This window comes from Mytilus trossulus, chromosome 4 (assembly GCF_036588685.1).
Source record: "Mytilus trossulus isolate FHL-02 chromosome 4, PNRI_Mtr1.1.1.hap1, whole genome shotgun sequence".
Classification (NCBI taxonomy): domain Eukaryota; kingdom Metazoa; phylum Mollusca; class Bivalvia; order Mytilida; family Mytilidae; genus Mytilus; species Mytilus trossulus.
Window position 1 is genome coordinate 34,752,295 of NC_086376.1, and position 21,298 is coordinate 34,773,592.

Here is a 21,298-nt window from a genome sequence, read left to right on the forward strand (position 1 = left end):
TATTAGAGTGGTAGAGCATCAAAGTTAAATAAATGGTCAATTCACAGCTCAACTAACCTTTTTTCTTAAATTCTACAGTTCACATGGAATAAGCAATAACAATTAATAGTAGTCAATTTAGTTTATGAAAAATGATGAATGAAGTGATAAAGTCAGACAGTCGCATTGAACTAAAAAACATGAAAATATATAATTCACACATTTGATATTGCACGAACTCTTTTGTCGATATTTAACTGCTATAGGTTCATTGCGCTTCAGCATAAGGTTCTAATAATTAAAAGTATGTACGTAGTTCATCATAAGACGGGGGAAGCTATTGGTTCAAAGTAAGAATTTCACCTAAGGGATTTATTTCGTTGTAAAGTTACGTTATTTCCCAGATTGAATGTATTTTAAAGTAATTATTCATTAATTGCATTTAATGCCAATGCATCTTTACAAATGAATTTGTTCAAATATAAATGTTTTTTCCTCAGGGAAAACGTTGTGGTAAAAATCCCATGAGTATCATACAATGATTTATCTAGAAATTAGATATAATATGTTTATTTTCGAATTTTGTTTAATGAATGATAAAAGTTGATATACAAAAATTAAAAAAATCACACTATTCCTACGATAATTTCATTAAACAATCCCCTTTAAACAGCGTTATCCACTTAAAATATTTAAGGATATGTTGTTGACAATTAAAGTATGATAACAGCCTTTAAGTATATTATATAAAATTATATACTTACCACAAAAAGTTAAAAATAAACCGAAGTCCAAAATACATTTAAAGCATATTTTTATCCCATTATTGCATTTGAGTTACACACGCTAGGACGGTAACAGTATTGTGCCGAATGTAAACCGATATTCATCAATGTCAAATGTTTGAGCATAATTCTTATTGCAGGCAATGTTCTAACATCTTACGTTTTTCTCAGAGACATGGTATGTGATATAACTTAGCAGAAGCTGAGGTGCAAACCAGGAATGTTTGTTTACTTTTATAATTTGTATATGTACGTACCCCTATGGTGTTCCTCTTAACGTCAAGATTACAATTCGTTATGACAAATACAGAAAAGAAACATGTTTTTGCTAGGAGATAAAAGATTGTTGGTTAAAAATAGAAAGCAGGAACAAATTCAGACAAGGAAATATTTGACTCGTGATTTTTACGTTGTATCTTCCATTTATATATGAAAAACACGATTATTATAATAATATCACCAACATACGGAAATAAGATATCGTACCGATTCTCCAATTTGCTTAATACAACCTTAATAAAACAATACCGGATAACGGTATCTTTCCATTCAGTAAAAAGTAACCAAGAAATATGAATAAAACCAAAAACCCACGCATGGAAAGTAAGAAAATGGGAGAAGATCCTGTTTAAAGTCTAATGAATAAAATAGTCTAGTTTTATAAAAGCTAGATCATAAATTTGTTTCTCCAAATTGTGAGGGTCTAACAAGAGGTCTACTACTGTTGCCTCAGTTAGCTCACTAAAAGACTTACGAATATCCTGTACTTAAAATTTGGTTACCAAAAAAAAGGCATTAAATCGTGAATACGGATGGAACACAAGTTGTACACAAAACTGCAAGATGGGATATTGAAGCAACCATGGTGGTATGGTGTAAATGCAAAGAAGACAGTTATCCATAGGAAAAAATGGCAGAGAAAATTTCATTTAAGGGACGGTTTATATTGGCTACCACTATAATTTGGAAGACGCGATGCATTCAAAACACAAATACACCAACAAACAATTGAATTATAATAAAATACGCTAAACAAGAACAATACAATCTAATTGAGATTAAGACTTTCTTTCAGTTATTGCTTGTGCATTTTGATGTAGATTTTGGCAGCTTGATAAGAATATGCCAATTAACATTAGAAATAACTTTACAAAACAAACTATTTTAAAGTTAAATCATCAAATTTCCTTTAAAAAAATATTTTTTCAGAAGACAAAAATATGTAAATATGTCTTACAATAATGTTGGATAATTTATGAGTAGAACATGGAAATCACTTATTTTTGTAATCTAATCGAAGAAAACATTGAGCAAACGATTTGATTTATCGCTAAAAATATCAAAGACTTGTTAAGAGTAAAAAATGGTATTTATCCAAAATTTTGACGTTATTTTTTTTTTACATAATTGAAACTGACATAGATACAGCTATCGGTGTTTAATGAGGTTACAAAATAAAAACAGAATATTATTTGATGGTTTAATTAAATAAATATTAAGAAAGGTGAAAACCAGTGCGTGCAGTTATGTATGACGTACATTGCAAAAGCAATAAAATTAAAATTGATATTTATATTTACATAGAGAATATTAAGATGAATATCATTATTATAACAATTCGAAACTCTGCACAATGTTACATTTACCACCCTGCTATGATTGGCATTCACATATTGTTTCGAGAGGAATTTAAATAGAGTGGCTTTTCCGAGAAATCGGATATCCATGAAAAACATTTACCAAAATATTATGCTATCCTCTTATTTATTAATCAAATTGCACTTTATGTTTTAGTTTATTAATTAAAGCGGAAGTACATATTTGCTATAACTTTCTTTAAGTTGAGCTATGTCGGTAATTGGAATGTAAAACAAAGATTGTATATGATAAATAGACCACTTAACTGATATGGGAGTAATTATTAAACTCAAATAATTCCAATGGTGTATCTTAAGGCTGGTATTGGTCATGTCAACAAAATATTCATACATGTATTAACCCGAATAAATGTCTACACAATATGCGAAATAGTTAAATTTTATATCGTTAATTTAACTTAAAAAGGGCTGTCTCTTGAGCTGCTAGTAACCCCAGGGAATGAAACGTTCATAAGCAGTGACATCGACACATGCAGTGGTTCCCTACAAAAGACTCCTCAATGGTGTTGGAACCAAAATTAAATGTAGCCAAAATATAATACAAAGTTGAGGAGCACAACTTGGGGCAAATAGCTTTATCAATTTGATCAAATCCGGTAGTTGGCAGAACTCTCCTGAATTTTCGGATAACGAATGCTCTTCAACTTCATATTTAATTTGACCTTCCAAATGATTTAATTCTTGTGCCACTGATGAGTTGTATGCATAAAAAACAAAAGTTCGGTGTACAAAATAACAAGCTTTATTATTTTTGAAGAGTTTTTACAGAACTGTTTGATGCTACTTATAATAGACGTTTCATCCCTAAATGATCGCCAGCCCAGTAGTCAGTACTTTTGTGTTGACATGAATATCATTGATATAATTATGTTATTTTTACATTTACTTTTCATAAAATGTTTAAATAACTTAACACTTCGGTTTACCTACCCTCGGATATACGGCTATATTGTCTTAACCGTATTAGACACAACTTTGGATCATTCGGGATTTTAATGCAAATCTTCTTATGTACTTAAGTTGACCTACCCCATCTTTTGATTTGAGTGACCGATAAGTGGTATGTCGATAGCACGACCCGGTATGTTGATGTATTAAAGTAGGACCAGACACGTGAATGTATCATAGTGGGCTCATATACGTGAAGGTATTATTGTAAGACAAGATACAGTACTTAGATGTATTATGGTAGGACCAGATATATGGATGTATCATAGCAGGACTAGTAACGTGGATGAGATAGAGTAGAACAATATAAAAGGATGTATCTTAGTAGGAAAATATCATGTTTGTGTTATAGTAGAACATAAAACGTTGAGAAATCATAATAGGACCAGATACGCTGATGTTTCATAGGAGAACTAGATACGTGGATGTATCATAGTAGGACCTGATACGTAGATGTATATCACAGCAGGAACAGATTCGTTAATATATGATAGTAGGACAAAATACTTTGAGGAATCATAATAGAACCATGTACCTTGGTGTATCATAGTGGGATTAGCTACTAAGTGAGTGTTTCATAGTAGGACAAGACAACGTAAATGTATAATAGAAAGACTAGATCCGTCCATGTATAATTTTAGGCGACAGTAGTATACCGTTGTTCGAAACTCGAATATCGATTGTAGGACCAGATACGTTGATGTATGATAGTAGGACCAATTACATTGATGAATCATAGTAGGACCAGATACGTAGAAGTATAATAGCAGGCCTGATGCGTGAATCTGTTATAGAAGGACCAAATACGGTGATGTATCAAAGTATGATAAGATACGGTGTAGTATCATATTTGGAACAATATGTGGATTTTTCACAGTAGGACCAAATATGTTGATAAATCATAGTAGATCCAAATATGTCGAAACATCCCATTAGACAAATTACGCCGATGTACCATTGTAGTGAAGATATTCGTCGATGAATCATAGTAGGAACAGGTACGTGGTTCTGATATGGTACATTCATGTTCAGGGTTTATATATGATACATTCAAGCACCTAGCTAAATCGGTACATTCATATAATTAGACTATGATACATGTACGTACTAGTTTTCACTATGCTACATCCATTAATGTTGTCTTACAATGGTCCTCTATTTACCTGCTTCTACTTTGATACAGCTAAGTACTTGGTCCTTTATGATACAGATACGCACTATGTCCTTTTATGAAACAGCTACGTACTTAGTCGTATTATAACACAGCTACGAACTTGGTCCTTTTCTAATACAGCTGATTATTTTGTCCGTTTAAGATACAGCTACGTAGTTTGTCCTTTTATTATGCAGCTACGAACTTGGTCATAATATGAGACAGTTAAGTATTTTATCCTTTTATGATACAGATACGTAGTTTGTCCTTTTATAATGCAGCTACGTACTTAGTTCTTTTATGATACAGCTAAGTATTTTGTCCTTTTATGAAACAGATACGTAGTTTGTCCTTCTATGATACAGCTACTCACTTTTTCCTTTTATGATACAGCTACTTACTTGATCGTATTATGAGACAGCTAAGTAATTGTCCTTTTGTTTTACAGTTACGTACTAGTTTTTTTTATGATACAGCTACTTTCATGGTCATATAATGATATAGCTACGTATTTTGTCCTTTTATGATACAGCTACGTACTTGGTCATATTATGACATCCATTATGGTACATCCATTTACATAGCCCTACTATGATACAATTACAAACATAGTCCATATATATTTCATTAAGTGTCTATGGTTTGGACTATACTTTCGCACCTAATATTTTTGTTAATAACCGGAATTCTGATATTTGACATTTGTTAGGTACTAAGTGGATGTAAGATTTATACTGCAAAGAAAATTCTAGGTCAAAAAGTAGACCAAAAAGTAAATTACATAAATCAATTAAACTGTGATGCCGAAGCACTTGTTCACATTTACAATAATAAGAGAGTAATTAATGGAAATACAAATTGAGTGCTCTATTTATTAAGAATTTGTTTATACTGGTCTCTGACAGAAAGACATACATCAAGAAAATTAATTGAAGATAACCGTTACAGTTAATCAGCTTGATATTAGGCATTTCAAACATAATCTCTTATTATATTAAAACTTATTATGTTATCAATATCATATTGACCTTGCAAAGTGCAATGTCCTCTTTTTATGTGCAACTTTATACATCAAAAGAAATCGGATTATGTTTCAATTCGTAAAAACTACTTATCAAAACAGAAAAAGGCATTTATGAACTCATCAAAATACCATTCTAATATAAATACATTAGACAAACTAAATGTATTATGAAACAAAAACTGTTTTATATAAAGTGTATTTTATATCAGTATATAAAGTGTATTTTATATCAGGACATTAGTGTGTCATAAATAAATGTTCATGTGATTCTAATGAAAGAGTTACTGTCATTTTTCTTTTTTGGATGCTTTATTTCTATAAAGAATCCGAGTTGCTTCAATTTTAAAGATTGGATTTTCAGATTACCAAAACAGCTTCAACATAAATGTACAAAGACTAAAGCTACAGAGCACTTATAACTGCCCTTTTAGTTCCAAGCATAGTCAAAGATTGACATTTAAGAGAGTAAATTATCTATGAAGTTTACTGAGCTGGACAAAAAGTGATTAACTGATGCGACGTTTTGGACATTCTTAATATTTTGGATGTTTTTTTTTAACAGTAAAGGATATTTTTATTTGTACTTCCATGAACACAGACAAATAAAAGTAAGGAGATATCGAATGATTGCCAATAAGACAACTATCAAAATGAAAATTAATATTTATCCCTCTAACTTAAAAATAGGATGTGAATAAAAAAAAGGCGAGAATGTACGTATATGACACAATTACCCATAAATATATATCGTGAAAAATATGAATAAAGTAAACAACAGTACATCTATGTTTTTTGATTAAATCAATTTTAATGATAATTCTCTAATGTGCAAACTTTTTCGTAGTATGAACACCTGCAGACCATGCACTTTATTACTATATGCATAATGTCTGCATTATTCATAGTTCTCAATAATGCTTTAATTTAAATGGCTTCTCTAACAATAGTTTGGTAATAAAATCCTACTAGATGTTGATGATAAAACAGGAATGTCTTGTTTCTTTTTAGAAATTAAATTGAATTACCAAAATGTGTATAATTTCACACGAATCTATTTCACATACAGTGATTTTGGTTTTTGACCATTATGATCATACTATTTATTTTGTTCATCGCATACTTTATCTTTTGATTATGCAAATGACACATCCTAACTGATATTTGACATGGAATTATACAATTACAAATTTGTAAACAGTTTTCCAAACAAATCACTTCACACTGATAGCAAAGTATCAAGACATGTACATTTTTAAAATGACTTAAAATATGTATTTGTAATAATGAATATCAGTCTCATATAACTGTTCTAGAATGTTGTGTCTTTTCGCTTTGATACTGAATCGATTCAAAATGTAACGCAATATTCATCCAATTGAAATGATCAGGGTCATAAAAAAAATAGTCCCAAGAAATATGATCGAATAGTTTATTTTATCTTTTGATTTTCTATTATATTTTTTTGGTTTGCCATTAATTAACTTTACTTCCGGTTATAACTTCTTTGATCATTTATACAATATAGATCTTTATGTTTTTCTAAATTGGAAACTAATTGATAAAATCTTCAAACGATGTTTTTTTGGTAATTGAAGAAGAGAAGATATATCATAGTAATTTCTATGTAACTTTATGATCCATAATTTCTGTTAACATTTAAACAAGTAAATTAGATAAAGTTGAGAATGAAATATATCTATTTGAGTAAAAAAAGGGGACTGATACGATAAATTAGAACCCTTCACCGCAACCAAGCAACTTCTTTCATCAAATAACTTTTATAGGCAATTTAGTTTTAGATAATTTGATTCAACATTCTGTAATTTTCTTCTCTAAATAAATAGTGTTTCGTCTCTTTTCTAGTTGTAAAGTATATTTTCCTTAATGCCTGAACGGTTATAGACGATATATCCTATGGTAAAGAAAAGCTGGAATGTGACTTTTATGTGAATGACCGAAACAGAATTTGGATTTTAGTCAAAAAAAATATTTTGAAAACATACCAGATCTGACATAATTTATAAACACCCTTTTGTCAGAAATTGCTTATTTTATTGTTTGGATACTAACTCACTATTGCGATTCTTTTCAAGCAATACGGCTGTCAAGAAGTGTAAAATACTGGTGGATAGTTGTATCTCTGGCAATCAAGCCACATTCATCTATTTTGTACGCGATCAAAGGTTGAATAATGTACCGACCGAATTTATCAAGACTATTTATAAAATAATCAAATCCAATAAAAAATCATACCCGTATCACCCAAGGACCCGATTAATGTCTTGACCTATACAGTATATATTCTTTGAATAACATTCCAAGTAATAAGGTATCGACTGATGTGTTCTTTATATAACTTCTTTGTATATATCCGTGGGCTTTCGTTCTCGCCAATAGGCACAAAAATAACTTACTTACCTCTAAGTATTAGATGAATTCCTGGCACAAACTTGACGTTACGTCTTCATTATTCATATTCTGTAATAAAACATTGTGATGATTATGACTTCTGCACAAGTTTTTTCCATAGTTATTTCTCGTGTAAGAATGTAAATATTTCAGTCTGCCAAACAGTTTAACATGTTAACAGACTGAACATGTCACAGTCTAGATGTACTCAATCTATTATCAACAAAAGGTGGAGGAGTTGATGTGGATGTTCAGGAATCTTCATTGCTTATATCATTTAACTGCATTTTGAACTAACATTTTCACATTAAATATATTCTGGGTTTTTTTCAGAATCGCACCAATGCTCCAATATTTCCCTAAAAACACGTCCTTTCAGAACAAGTTGACCGTTCTATTTCCGAGTATGTTTTCGGTCTATGGTACTGGACGTTTAAGAAACGACAATTTATTATCTAATTGATCACATACAGTTTTATTCTTTTCCCAAAATACTATTTTCTCAGTCTGACCTTTTATTATCGATAAACAATAAAAGTAGAAAAATATAATGTCATGTCATAAAATGTCTGCTTAGATATCTTTAAACTTATTCCATAAATATCTTCAAACAAGTTAAATGGACCATGAAAAGATGATCCCTTGTGATAAATTATTCAGTAGTTTTTGTGAAAGATCAAAGTTGTAAAAAGGACAACCTTATTAAAATCGTCATTCTAATTAAAGCAATTTAAAACCAATATAGCATTCAAAGGGAAACAAGGAGACAGCCACCAGAAACAAGGGAGGTAATGAGGTAGAACCAGTACAATATCTGTATATCAGAAAAATAATAGACGTAACAATACGTAATGCGTTAGAAACAGTACAATATCTGTAAATGAGAAAAATAATGGACGTTACAATATTATAAAACTAATAAGTTAGGATAAAAAATAAATATCCTAGTGTATAGACAAAAGGATATCTGTACTTTTAAATCAGATTATTCTTCTGGTAAGCAGCACTACCTGCAGAGAAGGTGTGAAGTTTGTTCACCCCTTGAAATCATCTCAAGTATAAAGAATGTATCAATCAATGTCCGTCAGATTGACAGAATTAACAAGATATAAGTCTGTTGGAGATGATTTCATTTCAGATTTATGATTTTTCAGACCTCTTCCAACTTTTTAAATATTAGTTAAAACTACAGATAAATGCAAGGATAGCTAAATCTTTAACGAACTTAATATTGACACAAAGACAAAAGCAAAAGCTTAACCGAAATTAAACCAAACAAGATATAAAATGACTGCCAAAGAAACAAAATTCTATCAGAGACAAAACGACAGAAATAATCAACTAGAGATAAATACCATACAACATAGAAAGTTTTGAAAGGCCCCGGCATTGAAAATGTCCAAGAAGGCACACGAATAAAATAACAGTCTGATTAATGTAGAGAAACATTAACGAAAAAAAAACCCGATATCTAGCAACAAACGACAACCACTAGATGTGCAGGCTGACTTGGATACCACTGTTGTCTTATGATCTCTACCGATTGTGTCCTCTTTCCGATTATGACAGTGCATTCGCATGACGGACGATGTATAAATAGCAGAGGATTCCAACCCTATCACTATAGCGCTAAGACCATGCGACCCTTTACATTTATTGATAGCATCACAGTTATCCTATTCGATAAAGAAAGGGGTTTGAAAGGGATTGAAAATAAGAAACTTGTGCATTGATTACACAAATATATGAAGGTTAAACTCTACTGCTTTCGCAGAGAATGTACTATGTGCAGTAAAGTTTTCCTTTTTTACGCTACTCCTCAGGTTCGAATCCATTAAAGTATATTATATAACATTTGAAGTGCTTTAATTCAATTCAACAAGAGATTAACAGTTCAAAAAATGGTTAACGACGGCATTTTTACACACACTATGAGGCGCTGTGAGGCGCTGTGCATACTCAATAACCTTCAATTAATTTTCGTTGACTATTGATGTGAATCGTCAAAGCTATGTCATGTATGTGAGTATTTGATGTATTTAGAGTGAGCTGATGATTAAGTTAATTATGTCGAGAATTAACATAAAACACCCGTTACAACACTCCGATGAAAGATACTTTCATTATAACTATACGAGTTCGTTACTCTATTGCTGGGATGTGAAACTTCGGAAACTTTTACATGAATCAAACCACTGAATTATTTTACATCAATCTGTTTTATAACTCGTATATGAATTCTGGGATTAATGATAGATCTTAACTTTACACCAGAGACGTACGAAATTACATATCCACTATCCCTGTCTTGGCACTTATAGCAGTTAATATGATGAAATGACCGTTGACTTCATCAAAATGAATGTTGTCCTTTATTAAAATTTTCCCAAGTCACCTATCATGAAATATATTACAATGTTCCATTTATGCATAACGACAACTGATTTAAATAAAGTGCAATGTCGACACCAACCATTATACATATAAAGTGTAATTAATGAAATAGATATCTTCCGCAGATATTATATATAGACGAGAAGGTTTAAAACACATATACAAAGGCCTAAGTCAGATAGATGGTAGACTTTCGAAAATCGATGTTTGATAACAATATACTCATGTAGAAAATAAAAATAAAGCAAATATCATTTTGTTTCTTTTAAGAATAAATTTGAAAAATATTTTAGAATTTACGAAGAAATATATTATATAGCAATTGCCATTGTTTTCTAACGTTTGCACTAAAAAAAACCACTGCAGGCATTATTATTCAAGAAGATATTGTATTAAGATGCTTTAAAGCGCCAATCGGGAAAACGCCAACAAAATCGTATCTAGATAAACGAGTTATAAAGATATGGATGTAATTCAAAATCAATTTTTACAGATATGGAATAAAAAGTGGCTACAAAAACAACAGAACACCAACCGAATACAGATATCATGTTTTTATATTGATTTTAAAGTCAGATCAGCATCAAGGCGAACTTTCAATCATAAACAACATTTTGCTTTTAACTTTAAGTGGGATATTTTACGCGTAAAAAGAAGTCACATAATGATAAAGCGAAAAAAGTATGATTATGAAAAAGGGAAGATGCTATGATATTCAAATAGCAATGAAACATCAAACATGAACTGTACTTCCATAGGTATCAGTTAACGTGTATGGTTTAAACACACTCTGACAAATCAAAAGCATATATATACTGACTATAAAATACTCAAAGACGACGCCGAGATGAGTTTACCTGGAAATACATAAATGCATTCTCATGACAAGAAGGAAAAGGTAAAAAAAATTAGTCCATTTGGGTTAGTGTATGTAAGGAGCAATGAAGCAAGACAACTTTTTTTTAATTAAACAGAAGTTTTTTAAACAACCGATGATATCAATCAGCCAATAAAAATTAAATATATATAAATATATATATACGAGTCTAAATTGAAAACTACGTTCAAACCTATGACTGCGTTGGATAAAAACCGCAATTTTTATACGTGTGCATGTCAAATAAATTTCGTTGTAGAAGGGTCTAAAAACAGCACAAACAACATTTTCTAAAAGACCAAAAGAGTGAAAAAGTATATTTAAACAAAACGCATTTGACTAACAGGTCGAACAACTGATGTTCTTTAACCCTGCTGACTGCCATTGGCTATATCCAAATAAAATTGATCACAAGATGTAACAAAATAGATCTTAATATAAATTTAATACGTCACAGAAAAAAAATTGTTAACTTGTGGACAGGATGTTGTGCCACAAACATTCGGTGTCAATATTTCTTTAGTACACCATATCCGGATTTCGACAATAAATGTCTCTTCAGTGATGTTAGGGATCGAAACGGTATTTGGAAGGCCATATAAAAAGTACCCTCATTTTTTGAGAAAGTACCCTCATTTTTAGATTAACTCTTGAATTTTAAGAGTCAATATATAGGATGTTAGGGATCGAAACGGTATTTGGAAGGCCATATAATTTACTCTCAATTTAAGATTGACTCTTGAATTTTAAGAGACAATATAGGATGAACGGATCATATAAACCGGAGGGAAAATATGATACATGCCCAAACAAAAAATATATATAAACGAGTCTAAATTAAAAACTACGTTCAAACCTATGATTGCGTTGGATAAAACCCGCAATTTTTATACGTGTGCATGTCAAACAAATTTCGTTGTAGAAGGGTATAAAAACAGCACAAACAACATTTTCCAAAAGACCAAAAAAAGTGAAAAAGTATATTTAAACAAAACGCATTTGACTAACAGGTCGAACAACTGATGTTCTTTAACCCTGCTGACTGCCATTGACGATTGCCAAATAAAATTGATCACAAGATGTAACAAAATGGATCTGAATATAAATTTAATACGTCACAGAAAAAAAATTGTTAACTTGTGGACAGGATGTTGTGCCACAAACATTCGGTGTCAATATTTCTTTAGTACACCAGATCTAGATTTCGACAATATATGTCTCTTCAGTGATGTTAGGGATCGAAACGGTATTTGGAAGGCCATATAATTTACTCTCAATTTAAGATTGACTCTTGAATTTTAAGAGACAATATAGGATGAACGGATCATATAAACCGGAGGGAAAATATGATACATGCCCAAACAAAAAATATATATAAACGAGTCTTAATTGAAAACTACGTTCGAACCTATGATTGCGTTGGATAAAAACCGCAAATTTTTATACGTGTGCATGTCAAACAAATTTCGTTGTAGAAGGGTCTAAAAACAGCACAAACAACATTTTCCAAAAGACCAAAAAAGTGAAAAAGTATATTATATACGATTCTCTTGCCTTTAAAGTTGAAAATACGAGGTAAAAGGTGAATATGATAAACTAATCCTAACAAGTACCGTTCTTTCACTCGACCATTCTTTAACAAAAAAGGAAATGAAATCACATTAACAATGATATAGCATGTCTATAAAATACCTTAATGTCATAACCATGGACAGACAAACAAAAGACACAGACATTAAACTGTAGACAACCTTAGTTTGCATTGATTATAAATAAATGGACAATCCATTATGGACCAGAAGATAAAAACGAAGATTGAAAAATGCTTCATATAAAGAAAAAGTGAAATGAAAATGATAAAATAATAGCTTGATTAATATTAATCTATGCAATTGAAATCAGTCTCTCAAGAAGTACATTTCGCTTACTTGCCGTTTAAAGAAGCAAGATTTGCTTGCTTGACATTTTTTTTAGAAGTATGTTTCGCTTGCTTGCCGTTTTTACAAAATCATAAGCATCGTTAACCAAATAAAGCTTATCTATATTGCTTGATGATAACAGTTTGTTATATCTCAACATTCTACTATCAATTGATTCTTTAATGATTTTCTTAATGAGTTATCATATTTTGCTATATCTGATATTTTAGAAACAGTTGTAGTCATCTGTAGGTAGGTCGAGTCGATACGCTAAAATCACAAAAAAAGAACTTTTCTTTTTATCTCAAATAAAAAAAATCTAAATTGAGTATCAATTTTTCGCTTCGGACGCATGCGCTTGATAACATTTTAATTCGGTTAACCAGCACTGGGCCAATACCACTGCTGGTACATAGACTGTTGGTCTCTAAGAGTATCCATCAACTCAGTATAGACTACATCAGGTAATAGAATACAAAAATTCACTGCAAACGCACAGCCGAAAACTCAATTGCTCTTTAGTCCAATGTTGATATATATGTAACAGAAGTAACTAAAAAATGAGGAAGTGTGTACAAATAAGTAGATTTGTGAAGATCAAACAAATAAAATATAAAAGCAGAAGTAAAAAGAGTACATAAAATGGTTTGTTTTAATTGTCTTTCTTCACGAAAACTGTTTCAGCTACCTATTTTACTATTTTAGTAGTTCACCTTTTTAAAAACCGAGATTGGCAAGCCATTAAGGCCGGAACAAATCATTACGTGCAAAACACAATTTAGCGTCCTTCCATAAAAGCCAGGATAAATATGATAGCACTGAACATTTATGACACAAGAGTTTCGATATAAGAGTATGAGTATCCTTTATACGATAATGTTAACTCTATTACATTTGACACTCTTCATTTCTAAGTTAACAAAGCCCATGTTCTTATTTCAATATTACACGAGCTACACATGCTTGGCGTAACAATTGAATTATCAACATTATTTCATACATTATGTATTAAATATAAATATTTGGTTTGAAAAGTTTAAGTGTACCTGACTACCTAGAAACATTATTACAATTGTTATATCGCATATTTTAACGGGAATATTGTTTATAAAGCCCGTTAGTTGGAATGCGATCCATCTTAACTTGTTTAACCGTTAAAAGCTTGGTTTTAAGGCAACCAATTGACTACTTCTATGAGACAATAAACATTAGTTTAGTTTTAATACCGTAGTGTGGTCAGTTCAAATTGGCGGAGACAAACACCGACCTTTGTCACGATTCTGTATTAGTAATCATGTTTTTATAAGTTGATATTTAGCTTTAACTTATTTGTTTTTTGGTAAATTGTGTTGCTGTACTTCGCGATACGTAACCTGTTACATGAAAAGAGAGACATTTAGAATATACATTTAATGGAATGAGATGCATTTAATTTTCATCATTTTTTGTAGAGTGTACGATGGTTTGTTCTTGCCACAGGAATCGAGCAGGCATGGGGTAATCGTAATCAGTAATCGTAATCAGCTGTAATCGATTATATTTTGCAGTGTAATCCTATGTAATCAGTAATCATGCCATTTCTGATTACAAGTAATCGTAATGTAATCGATTACATTGCAAAAAACCGGTGTAATCAAGATTACTTTTAGATTACTTCAAGATTACACATTCATATGATTACTTGCTGATTACAAATCGTGTATATATATGAAAATAGTTTTTGATAGACAAGATAAAAATAAGAAAATGTAAAACTTGAATGAAAAATCATGAAACTAGTATTCACAATGATGGGACCTTGTTTGTAGAGTGTACGATGGTTTGTTCTTGCCACAGGAATCGACTCAATCGAGGGGGACAAAAGGTCTAATGTCCCTATTGTTTAATACGGCATCCAGTGGCATGTTAGCATTAAGACTGATGTGATTAGGACGAATATTCATCATTTTTTTGCATGTAAATAACATATAATTTAAAACTTGACAATGCTGATCAGGAAACTCATTTGTAGTTTGAAGATGACAATTTAAAACGACTTAGTGAAAAATTACTGCTTAGCTTACTTCAAACAGAATTAAGTGTTAGTAAATGTAGAAAAAAAGATTAATATTACATAAAATCAGTGGAGTTTGATGCGATCGAATGGTAGAATTACAAATATCAAAAGTTAATAAGCAAGAAGCTTGACACGTATAGATCAATTTATACCTCATAGTAAAAATAGCCCGCGCAAAAAATATAACGGGAGGATTTTTAATGAAGAGCGAAATTCCTAGTCATCACGCAATACATTCGAGAATACATTAATGCGGCTTTAACTTATGGTAAAAATGTTGACTACTATGTCCTAATACTGAAATGTATGAATTCAACATAAAGATGTGAAGTGGCTTGTCGAATGAATTTATGAAGACATGTTGTATTCAAGCAAATGTATTGAGTATTTATTTAAATATTTTATAAACTAAACACGGATATTTTCTTTAGTATTAAATATAAACTGGTAACTCTACGCGATAGACATAAAACATCAATTAACTAGCATTTAACTTGAGTAGGCCTTATTCATATGCAGCTTTTCTCACATAACTTATATAGTACAAACGGGAAAATATCTATGTATATAGGAAGTACTTCACGCGTTAACGCCTTGTTTGAAAGAAATTACCACTTACACCTGTTTTAAATAAATTTCAATTATCAAGCGTTATATCTCGTGTGTGGTAGTAGGATAAGGTTATCATCAACAAACTTCATTCTCCTGTTATATAAATTAGAATACTTCTTTAATTTAATTAGGTGTTTGTTTTTGTTTTAAACGAAGAAACACGTGTTTAATAAATTTGAGATTTTATCAGACAAATATAGCTAATATCAGGAGATCATTTTAAGATATTCAAAATTTTGGTGAACGCACAAGTTACTGTATATTTACATTTGTTTTTCATCTTTAATAAACGCTCATTAAATCAACGCAATCGTTAAAAAGTGTCTATGATTTCCATTTACATGTTACGCTTCGGGAAACAAAACAGATAAAAAATGGTTAGAGCTTCTACACCGGACAGCCAATTACCCGTCTAAGACCAACGTTGCCTACACAATTTGTCAACTTTGTCAACGAACACCATTAAAAGCTTAACGTCTACAGCCAAATACATTCTACCAAAAAAAGAACTTTTCCTTTCTAAAAGTACACATCAACTTTGTTTTAGATCACAAGTTTGCACTATTATATATAAAACATGCATTAATTATTTTTGGGAATGACGGTGGTTAATGAGTACAATGTATAGCAGGAAACGTTATCCCTGGCAACACACATTGTCTAACGTATGTTACCCTCTCAACACGTATTGTCTAAAGTCTGTTGCATATACAAAACCAATTACTCTACAGGACATTGTTGCGTTACAGATACATCAAGGATATGCGCTACCTATCGTAGTCATATTTTCTTAGGAAATCGTTTCAAACTAATGAAAGTATCTCTCATATGTGTAGTTCTGGTCCTTGTTCGGGCTCAGCTATATGTTGGTCTTTTTTTTGCTGGCTATATCTGCCTTTCAACGTTTGTTTTCTATTTTGACCTCGGGCAGCATTGAAGCTATTGAATAGGATAACTAACCTAGGTGGTACATGTATCTGGTGATTGTAGAGATTATTTTCGAAATACGCAGCTGATGCAGAAATATTGTTGCCGTATACTTTTATTATCTTTTACATGCCACAAGCAACATGAGGAGTGCCACTTCTATTTTATTGAACCACTTCGTATATTCTAACGTTCACTATAATATCAAAAAGATGAACATGTGAAGGATTTCTGTACTGTATAAGACAGTTAGTAACAACTAGATAGTAGAAAAAGAAATTGTTGTTGTTAAAAAAAATCCGAAGAAGTAGATCGATTGAAACAAATCTTTCTTCACGTTTATAGATTCTAATCTATTTTATGCTCCATATTCTATCATATCGTGAGTCACTTGTCAAAATACTACCCCACTTTCTCATGTCAAGTCCCCATGACCAATTGTCGACAAATATGATTGAAATATATTGCCTTACCTGAAACTTCCAATATTCCAAATTATTCCTAATATAATATAATGAGAACACGGACACCATGTCAAGTCATTGCAATGTCCCTATTATCTTTTACTAATATAACCATAAATGTAATAAATAAAGTCTCATCCAGGAAGACATACAACACTTTGAGAGGAAATTAAAAAAGAAGCAACTGTCTTTAAGCTTCCTGGTGAAATAACTACACTATTTCAACACCAAGTGACACTGTTATAACGATATCGCTCGGTAGATAAAAACCAAGGATCTCCAATTATAGGTTTTAATAAATAAGTAATAAGCACAGTTTATTAAGTGTAGGTAAGAAGTTATTCATGCATACTCATTCTTTAGTTATACATAAATTATAAATATGACTTTAGTTTTATGACTTTGATCAATGGAAAAAAATCATTACTACTTATTTTCTTCACCACTGATCTGTAAGATATACTTGCAGATAGTAGAATATACCTTTACTTTTATATATTGTTCAATTCAATATAAACTGGTTAAAAAAAACAGACTGACATCACAGTTTTATGTTTTCTTCCAATACTGTATCACAATATTGTATACTACTGCACCGAAATCTATCAATTTTCATACAAAGGGAACGTAATATTCATTTAAGATATTATAAAAAAATGACCAAGAATGAATCGTGAGACTTTATCAGCAATTTTAAGCCCCTCTGAAACCAGGGCATTACAAGACACCTTTGTTAAATTTTGATTTCAAGACTCCGTAAGAGTTTAATAATTGTAAATGCACCAACAACTGGCAACAACTTAATAAAAAATAAACAACATACACCAAACCTTGTGAAACTCAATCTTAAATATATATCAAATTCATATACCATATAAGAAGGAAGGAACACATTTCTCTCAAGTAAATGGAAAACAAATCTTTACTATAACGAATACAGGTTATAACAGTATCTAATTTATCATATCCAAACAAATGCCCTTTAGACATTGATGCACAGTACAAGGACAGAAACCTTTAGATTATACATTGCAATGTACAGAGGTCAAGGTAAAATGTACATTTTACATGACCACTATAAAAAGGTAAACAATTTATAGACACGAATGTGTCATATTTGTTTTTAATAAATAAGATTTTTATTTATCGTATTATAGTTGAAAGTAAACAAATTAATCATTTCTAATATAATCGTAAAATGAAATTTGTTGTTTTACATTGTTGTACTTTGAAAATAGTTTAAATGAATAAAATATCATTTCATAATAATTCAGAATACAGTTCTGATAAAAGTGCATCATACATTAAATAGCAAAACGTCCAGCAGGCAACAGTTCAGTCACGTTACAGCAAAATGAATTACCTGTGTAGGTACAGGTAAACTATTTGGCTAGTTTGCTTACTAGCTGAACCGTGAAGTTATTATTAGGTTATGTTTACTACCCTCCCTTAATAGTAAGTAGACTAGTTTGAGTTTCTGTAGTAACAGACTCCTTCCTATATATTGACTTCGCGGTTCAGCTAAAAAGCCAAAGATATTACCTTTACATACACAGACAATGCATTTTGCTGAAACGTGACTGAACTATTGTCTGCTGGACGTTATGCTGTTAAATTTAGGGTGCACTTTTATGTGAATTTAAACTATAGTTTTGTTATATGTCTCCTTCAGCAATTATAAAACACGTATCGTATAGACAGCTTCAGAGTCCCTATTATAACTAAATGTGAATCGAAAAAACAATATTTCATCTTTCGAGTCAATGTAAGAAATTTTATTTCACTATTAACAGTTTGGAAAGCCAAAAATATCTAATAAATCAGAAAGTATATAACTATTGTTTTCGTTTAAGTAGTTCGCATCCTACAATAATATTATGTCGTATTCTTCAGAAAGGAAAGGTATTTAAAAGTACTTCAAAGTGATATCTACAAAATAATTAACCGAAAAAATGAAATACCATTAGGTAATAAAAAAAATAGAGATGAAAAAGTAGCAGAATAATATAGGACTATTATAACACGTAATCAGTCAGTTCAACGAACATCGGACAGATTTGTGTCTAAAGTCTTCCATGAAATTGACTATTTGATATCTGATCGGTTCTGGACGATAAAGTCAAAAGAAATAACAGTTTATAGCTCGATCAATCAGCGAAAACTATAGAATTACACGAAAATCATCCTTAATTTCCAATGAAAGGCATTTGACCAAATTTAAATGATGTGACTTAATGTTGGTGTGACATTGCATCATTTCATTGAGGCAGATTTTTTTTTGCTGAATTTTAAAGCAACCATATAAATTATAAAAGCAACGACTGATTTTAAAAGGGCAATTAAAATGCATGTATACCTTTGATACAAGTAATAAAAGGAACAACCACTTAGTAGTCAAAGAAAATTGCAAGTTCTTTGAAAGATTCATTAGGGAATATAAATTGAATGGAAGTCAAGAAATTCAAGACAGTTATATCTTAAAAAGGAAACCCCTGTAATTAGTCTTAAGTTATTTTACTGATACTATTCTAACATCTCATCTCACGAAATGGATAAGGAAGTTTTTTTTCGTTTTTTAATTGGACCGAAGAGGCATACATTTTACGTAAAGATCTTTGACAGTTGACAGTTTTTGAACTTTAAGTGCACAAAAAAAATGACAGTCAATTAGTCACAATGCTCCCTAGATCGAACGATTATAAAACTTAGAAGTCATACATCAACGTGGTTCAATGACCGCTCAACAGTTTGGGAGTTGGTGTTTCAAGGACACTAACCAACCGTACAAAATTTTTCTGCATTTACAAACGTAAAAAGGTCTAATTCAATACAGTTTTCATTGATTGACTAACTCGAATGAATCGGGTTAACGTCCAGTGACAGATATTTCATGCATATTCAGTACTACCAAATTAACAATAATTCATTAAATAAGTTTTACAGAGTTTGAGAACCAGGATGAAGGACAATCATTTTAACTTGAACTGGGAACGAAGGACGTGCAAGACTGGAACAATAACTCGTCTTGCAACAGGCGCATAAGAACCCTTAAATGTTTGTTTCAAGCTAGTTTACACTTTTTTATTAGACGTGACTGTGTAGTTCAATATCCAGCAAAGACAAGGGTTTCATTGGCATTGTTTTTTTTTTTTATCACGGATATAAACAATCCAGGATGTATTATATTTGTAAACCCAAGACTACCTAAGGTTTTGTTCAGATCAAGACCAAATCCATAATAAATACAGTTATTTGGTGTGTTTTTTGCAACGAGCTTTTGATTTTAAACTTAAACATAATTCTTGTCTGTGTATAAGTGTAACTTTTTCATAATTCCTAAACTGATAACTGAGTAGATAAAAGATGGACGAAAGATATCAGAGGGACAGTCAAACTCATAAATCGAAAATAACTTGACTGACAACGCCATGGCTAAAAATGAAAATAACAAACAGACAAACGATAATACACAGGATACAACATAGAAAACTAAAGAATAAACAACAAGAACCCCACCAAAAACTAGTGGTGTTCGCAGGTGCTCCGGAAGGGTAAGCAAATCCTGCTCCACATGTGGCACCCGTCGTGTTACTTGGGGACAGTCTATCAGCAATTTAACGGAACTAAATGGTTGTCATGTAAACGCAATCCGTATTTACAGAGACAATGGCGCATGCATTTCATCCCGTCTTTCAGACTTGTGATAATAATACTAGTTGTATAATGTGTACGAGATTTGTGTTTCTGGAATAGTTTTGATCAGATACGATTCTAAACCAAAAACTAAACATTTCTGTATTTGATTCAAAACAGACATGCGGGAATAATCAATTGAGAAGTTAACAATCATATTAAATTAAACATGAAAGAAATGCCATGTTGACACGAAATTATAAAGAACACTGTCAGTGGAGGGAAATTGAATATAAATTAAGTATTATTTAACAAATTTGTATCGAGCTGTTTTATGTTGGATACAAATTAATTATAATGATAATGATAGGATCATTGTTATTATGTCTCAATGGAAAATTTTCTCTAGTTTACAGATTCCATCGGCCATTCCTACAATCAATAAAAAAGCCCACTTTAT

At 31.1% G+C, this 21,298-nt stretch overlaps 1 protein-coding gene across 7 annotated transcripts in view; it reads right to left on the minus strand.

Moving 5' to 3' along the window:
- Positions 1-21,298, minus strand: part of LOC134715185 (5-hydroxytryptamine receptor 4-like) — a 68,834-nt gene that overhangs the window by 11,859 nt on the left and 35,677 nt on the right. For 4 of the 7 annotated variants that reach the window (XM_063577194.1, XM_063577198.1, XM_063577200.1 and 1 more), the window contains one exon: positions 7,966-8,025. The gene's annotated coding sequence lies outside the window, so the exon portion shown is untranslated. Of the gene's footprint in view, positions 1-743; positions 978-1,021; positions 1,038-7,965; positions 8,026-17,214; positions 17,433-21,298 lie in introns of those variants that run through there. The other 3 variants (XM_063577196.1, XM_063577201.1, XM_063577199.1) reach the window with 3 other exon arrangements.